Source organism: Solanum stenotomum, chromosome 4 (assembly GCF_019186545.1).
Source record: "Solanum stenotomum isolate F172 chromosome 4, ASM1918654v1, whole genome shotgun sequence".
Taxonomy (NCBI): domain Eukaryota; kingdom Viridiplantae; phylum Streptophyta; class Magnoliopsida; order Solanales; family Solanaceae; genus Solanum; species Solanum stenotomum.
In genome coordinates, this window is record NC_064285.1 from 8037823 (window position 1) to 8043793 (window position 5971).

The following is a 5971-nucleotide window of genomic DNA, read 5'->3' on the forward strand; positions in this document are numbered from 1 at the left end:
TAGAACTTGATATCCTTAGTGTGGACTCTAGTTACTTGATAGGTTCTACAGCGTGTAGATAGTAGTATGTGATGCTATCTACACATGGCACGAGTAGGCTTTGAAAGTGCCAAAATGAGTTCCCTAAGTCTATATGACTAAAGTGTGAAGTCCCCTAAATGCATGAATGTGTCCTAAATGACTTTAAAGAAGAATGTTGACTTATTGTCTAAATGATTTGTTGAATGAATAGCCTATGTTAATGAAGTGAGTTACTTAGTATGCTACCTTGAAGCATGATGGTTCTTGTCTATAGTAGACTTGAGGAACACTTAGGTGTGTATGAAGAGGTTGTATGGGCGGCCACTTCATGTCTCACTCAAGTGTGTCTTAGGGTAACTTTAGATAAGGGTTCTTGGATGATAGAATGGCTACGTGGTGAAAATGTTGGTTATGTTCTATAATATGTCTAATATGTCAATATTCATGAAGTTTTACTAAAATGGCATAGGGCATGACTTTCAACCAAATGTCCTTTTTAGCATGTTTTTGCATGGTTTCCATACTTAGTACTTAATTGTACTAACCCCTTTCTTTCCCTTTTGACTAAAGTGTAGGGATTTGGAGATGTCGATATTCCATGGTTGATGGATAGGTTTCTAAGATGTTTGAAGATGAAGATTTGGTGAGTTCTCATATATTTGAGGACAATAACCAACATGTTCCTTTATGTCTTGTAGTTTTGTTATAGCTTTGAGTAGGCTTAGTCCTATTGTTGCATTCAAGTATTAGATGGTTTTGAGACATCTTGGATAAAGTCTAGAAAGTCTTCCGCTTGCTTTTTATTTAAAAAGTATTCTTTCCATTGTAAATGAAGCTTTAAATTTCTCCTTTATATTTTTTTTGTATCGTATTTTAATGAATGATCCATGAGGCTTGTATTTGACCTCTTCGAGGTCAAATACGCCAGTTACGACTAGAGGGTGCTCTCGGGTCGTGACACGAACCCTTGGTCTGGCGTAACTCTTAGCGGAAGACTTTACTCAACATAAATGTGCTTTTAAAAGTAAACTGAAAGCTCAATAGGTAACTTAGAATGTATAAAGATTATTCACTAGACAAAATGGCAACTCAAGTCTCAACATCAAAACTGAAATGGAAAGCCTCAAGAACTAATATCAACTGGCTATCTATGAAGCCTCTAGTCACTGAGATGGACGTCGGGACAAGACCCACGACATCCTAATGAACTAAAATACTGAAAATAATAAAAAGGAGATCTTCCAGAATCAAGAAGGCTCACCAACAACTCTGAAACTCAACTGGATCAACGATGCGCTGGATGATGATCTGCATTATAAAAGATGCAAGTCAACTGGCATCAGTACATTGAATGTACAAGCTTGCAAGGGGAATTTTAAAACAAGACATAAACATGAAAGGGAACTGAAAGAACACACCTGGTCTCAACTCAACTCAACTCACTTCAATATAAAGCAATAATATCAATGCAATATAAAGAAAGCTTTTAAAACATGGATAACAACTCTGTGTATTGAAAAATACAATAGTAACTCAGTTTGTCTACAATGATACAATATAACTCTGTTTGTATATGAAATACAAGTAAACTCTGTGTATATTAGAATACAAAATATCATTGTGGGAATTTCTCTAACCGACAACCATCACTTCTGAGTTATGTGATGATACATCATTTTTCCTCACACTGCCAGGGCCGTCCTACACCTTGTCGGGGGTATAAAACCTGACTATTAAGTGGATCCACTAGTCTATGCTAAAAAACACTAAGGAATCATCTAAAAAGTATGACCTTTTCTACCCACATTGGCTACATGGTTTATAGAGGTTGTGAGTTGTCTGAACTCTCCCCCATATCGGTGCTCAATACTACTCCCAAAAATGTAACTAGCTCATATGTTTAAAAACATAACTCTTTCTGTGATTTGAGAAAATTGCTCAAAAACTAGCCCAAAGGCTCTCTTGGAAATCAGTGTTTCCTCTCTTGATTAAATGTGAAAACATTTACTCTTTATTGATGAAAACTAGCTCAAAGGCTTTTTTGGAAATCAATGTTTCCTTTCTTGTATAAATGTGAAAACATTTACTCTTTGGGAAAACATAGTCCCCATATACTCTTTTGAAGAAAGTGAACTCCACTCTCTACTTTTTACTTAACTCAAAACTCAAGGCTTAAAACAAGTTTAAACTATTTTTAAAAGACTTTTGAAAAGACTCTAAGAACTCTCTAGACTTGGCTTTTAACTTTCTTGAATTTGAACTTATCGATTCAAGGCTATGATTCATGTTTATAGATGATATCATGATGTTTAGACGTACCTTAGAGTGTATAAATCAACTAGAAAACATAGGTACGTTTCAAGAGAACTCAAACGGAAAGAAGTGGGAAATGGTAGAGGACCTGTCGACCCTGTCATACTGAGTGGCGCCGGGCGCCAGATCCTAAACTACCGAAGCTGGGTTGGGTCAGTCTGAGTGGCGCGGTGCCCCAAAGCCCATACTACAGAACCTGATGTGGGGAGCTCTAAGTGGCGTGGCGCCCCACCACTTTTCCCCAGATTTTTGACGAATTTTCTTGTTCATTTTTCGATCCTAATTCATCTAGATTCGATTGGTTCCTTCCCCAAACACTTAAATTTAAATACCCAACCAAAGTATACAAGAATCTACTAAAAAACAACCTCAAATCTCATGAAACTAACTCAATAACTCCTCAACAACTCAACAAATCAAGAACCCAATATAAACTTCAACAAAATCCATCAAAAACTCAATTACTCTATTTTCAAGAACGTAAACACGCAGAAATAAATCATGATTGGTGCGTGAGCGAATGAACCCAACGCTATGTGATCTCACATACCTCGTAGGAATTAACCCTTGGCGAAATCCGCAAGAGAAACCTCAAGAACGATGATGAACTTTGGGTTTTCTACTCTTTTCTCCCTTTTTTCCCTTTTCTCAAAGCCCTACCATAATTTTGTAAAGCGTAAACTGAACAAAATCAGTTTAGATCCTAATTAATTCACTAAAAATGAATTAGACCAATTGGGTAGGGAAAAGACCAAAATACCCTTTTAAAAATCTGGTTAACCTTCCTTATCTAGACAACCTGACTTCAAACGAGTATATTTATAGAGCTCAAAATTTAGCAAACTCGGTGGTGTTGGAAATATAATTCAAAGACCTTTCATTTGATATCTTATGACACTCCTAACTCATTCTGTACTGAGATTTATGGTCGTTTGAAGTTGACCCAAAACTTATACTTAGCAAAACTTGCCAAACTTTCCAACTTTGATCTTTCCAAAAAGTACATTCTTTCTAATTATAGTTCTTTCAAATAGTGGGGTTTTATAGTATACTTGAGCATTATCAATGAGTCAGTGTGCTTTATCTTATTATTGTCGATACAGATAAGCACATTTTAATTGTCATCACACAAATATTTTTAAAATTCATTTCCAATATAAATAGATAATCTTTTAAAAGTTTAATTATTATGAAATATTTCTCTATTTTAATAATATTGTGTATTACCTACATTGTTTTTTTCTATAGTAAATTTACTACTAGATAGTGTCTAGCGGCCTTTTATTAAACATAAAATAATATAAATTGGGATAAGTACAAGCAAGGGGGGCTAGGCCTTACCTTGCTAATCATAATGAAGTACCTAACTTCTACTACCTAACAAGCATGAAGAAAATAAGAACTAGAGAGAACTAAGTATTTTTTGATCACCACAGAGTTTGTTGCTTCCACTTCTTTGTTGCTTATGTGATATATCCCCTTCCCTAGCCACTCTATCAAAGCATATGTCCAACATATTGTCTTCCTCATCTTCATCAAGAGAATCCTTGCCCAAATCAATTGTTTGACACTAAGGTCCTTGACTCATTCTTCTTTGCAATTACACATTTAGGCACAAATATAGGAGGGCCTAATTTGCTATTCAAAGCAGGTGGTGAAACCTGCTTTTTTGGATCAAATCGTTGTCATTCTCTATTAACCTTACTTGCTTTCCAGTAGCCTTCAATAAAGCATCAAAGCTATTTTGTAACACTCCATATCCAAAAACAGACCTTAGTGCAGATTTTCAAAACTTGCAGGTGCAACCCACGGTTGCCACCCACGGACCATAGGGTGACCCACGATCCGTGCTGGTGGTTCGTGGTTCGCAATTGCGACCCCCTCCTCAAAAACCCCTAGAATTTCTTCTAAAGGTCGACCCACGATTGGACCTATGATCCGTAGTCCCGGCCACGGTCCGTGGATCAGACCCTAGGAAACTGTAGCATCTCTCCAGAACCCCCAGAGAAAAAATGGCTAAGTGTTGACCCACGGCCGGACTTACGATCCGTAGATCAGGTCACGGACCGTGGTCCGTGTTTATGGATCGACGCCCCAGAATTCAACTCCCAGTCCCAACTGACGGTTGACCAGTACGGACCGTCAGTCAATCAATGGTCCATTAGTCCCGTCCCGTCTGTCGGTCAATCTATCATCAGTTAAGTCGGGGGTCTTTCGATCTTTTCCTATTTCGTTGGACCCCTAAACTACGTCGTTTTAACCCTAAACTACGTGGTTTTGGTTAGTTTTAGGCTAGAAATATAACTAGAACTTTTCAAAGTCAAATCATTCATCAAAACTTAGAAAGTTAGAACGCTAAAAGGAGAAAGAAGTCAAGAACCCTAGTTTAAGAACGCAACAAGGTTCCATCTCCATGGAATTCGTCACCATGTATGTGAGATTCCACTAGTAGGTTCCTTTCACCCATTAGATCCCTAGAATTCAGTTAGATTATTGATTCCCTGTTATTAACTAGACTTAGGGTTTCTAAAACTTCAGAAGATTACCATGAACTAGTTAATTTAATGTTCCAAATCAGATTACCATGTTATTACTTAGTTTATCATATGATATTCAGAACTCTAGTTGTATATATTCGTTAGTTCATGAATTATGCATGCTAGGTCAGATTATTCAGTTATTACAGATATACCCATGCTTCAGTTTACGAATGTCATCAGTCATAATTGTTGCATTCTCAGTTTGCATGTCAGTTTTGAGCTATCTAGTATATTACAGATATTTAGTCTTAATGTGTTAAATCATTTAATCTATGGGGAGTAGCATAATACCGAGTTAGACTAGGGTTAGTCACTCATATAGTCCTAGAACTACGAGTCACGTAGGTTGTAAGTCCCCTATGTGGATATCATTTTAGTGATCACACCAGCATGCATCTATACCTTTGGTCGGGTGTATTTGGTCCTCTCGATGAGGCGTATACATCGGACTCCACATTTAGCTCATGTGGTTTTATGTCGGTTATTAGTATCTCCCACAGTTCAGTCAGACTCCATTGCATTGACCTCATTTCAGTACAGTCAGAATTCAGTCTTAGCATGCTATAAATTTGGTCATTGCATTTAGTTAGCTTAGTATTCAGTATCTATATCATGTTCAGATTATACTCTTGCTTTATTTCTTGTTCAGTTATATGTTATTTCAGCTTTACTCTATCATGTATGCTCAGTACCTTTCAAGTACTGACGCATACTCTGCGCTACATTTTCTCGTGATGTAGGTTCAGGTCCGCGGCAGTCAGATCACGCATAGATCGATTCCCGATCTCTAGATCAACAACATCAGTGGTGAGTCCTCATTCTCCGAGGACAATGGTCATGTTATTCAGTACTTCAGTATTTCAGTCATTTAGTGTCACGCCCCGAGCTACCCCCAAGACGCGGACACGGGACCTAGGACCACAAGTGATCCCAAGCTAACCCTGCTGGCATGATCATGAGCATACTAAAGATAATAAACTGATGCGGAAGCTAATTCATAAATAAATCTGAAAAGATGGGGAATACCCATATACTATAACCGAATATATCAAATCTGAGAGTTTAATACAAAAGAAATATCAAACTCAAAACACTAA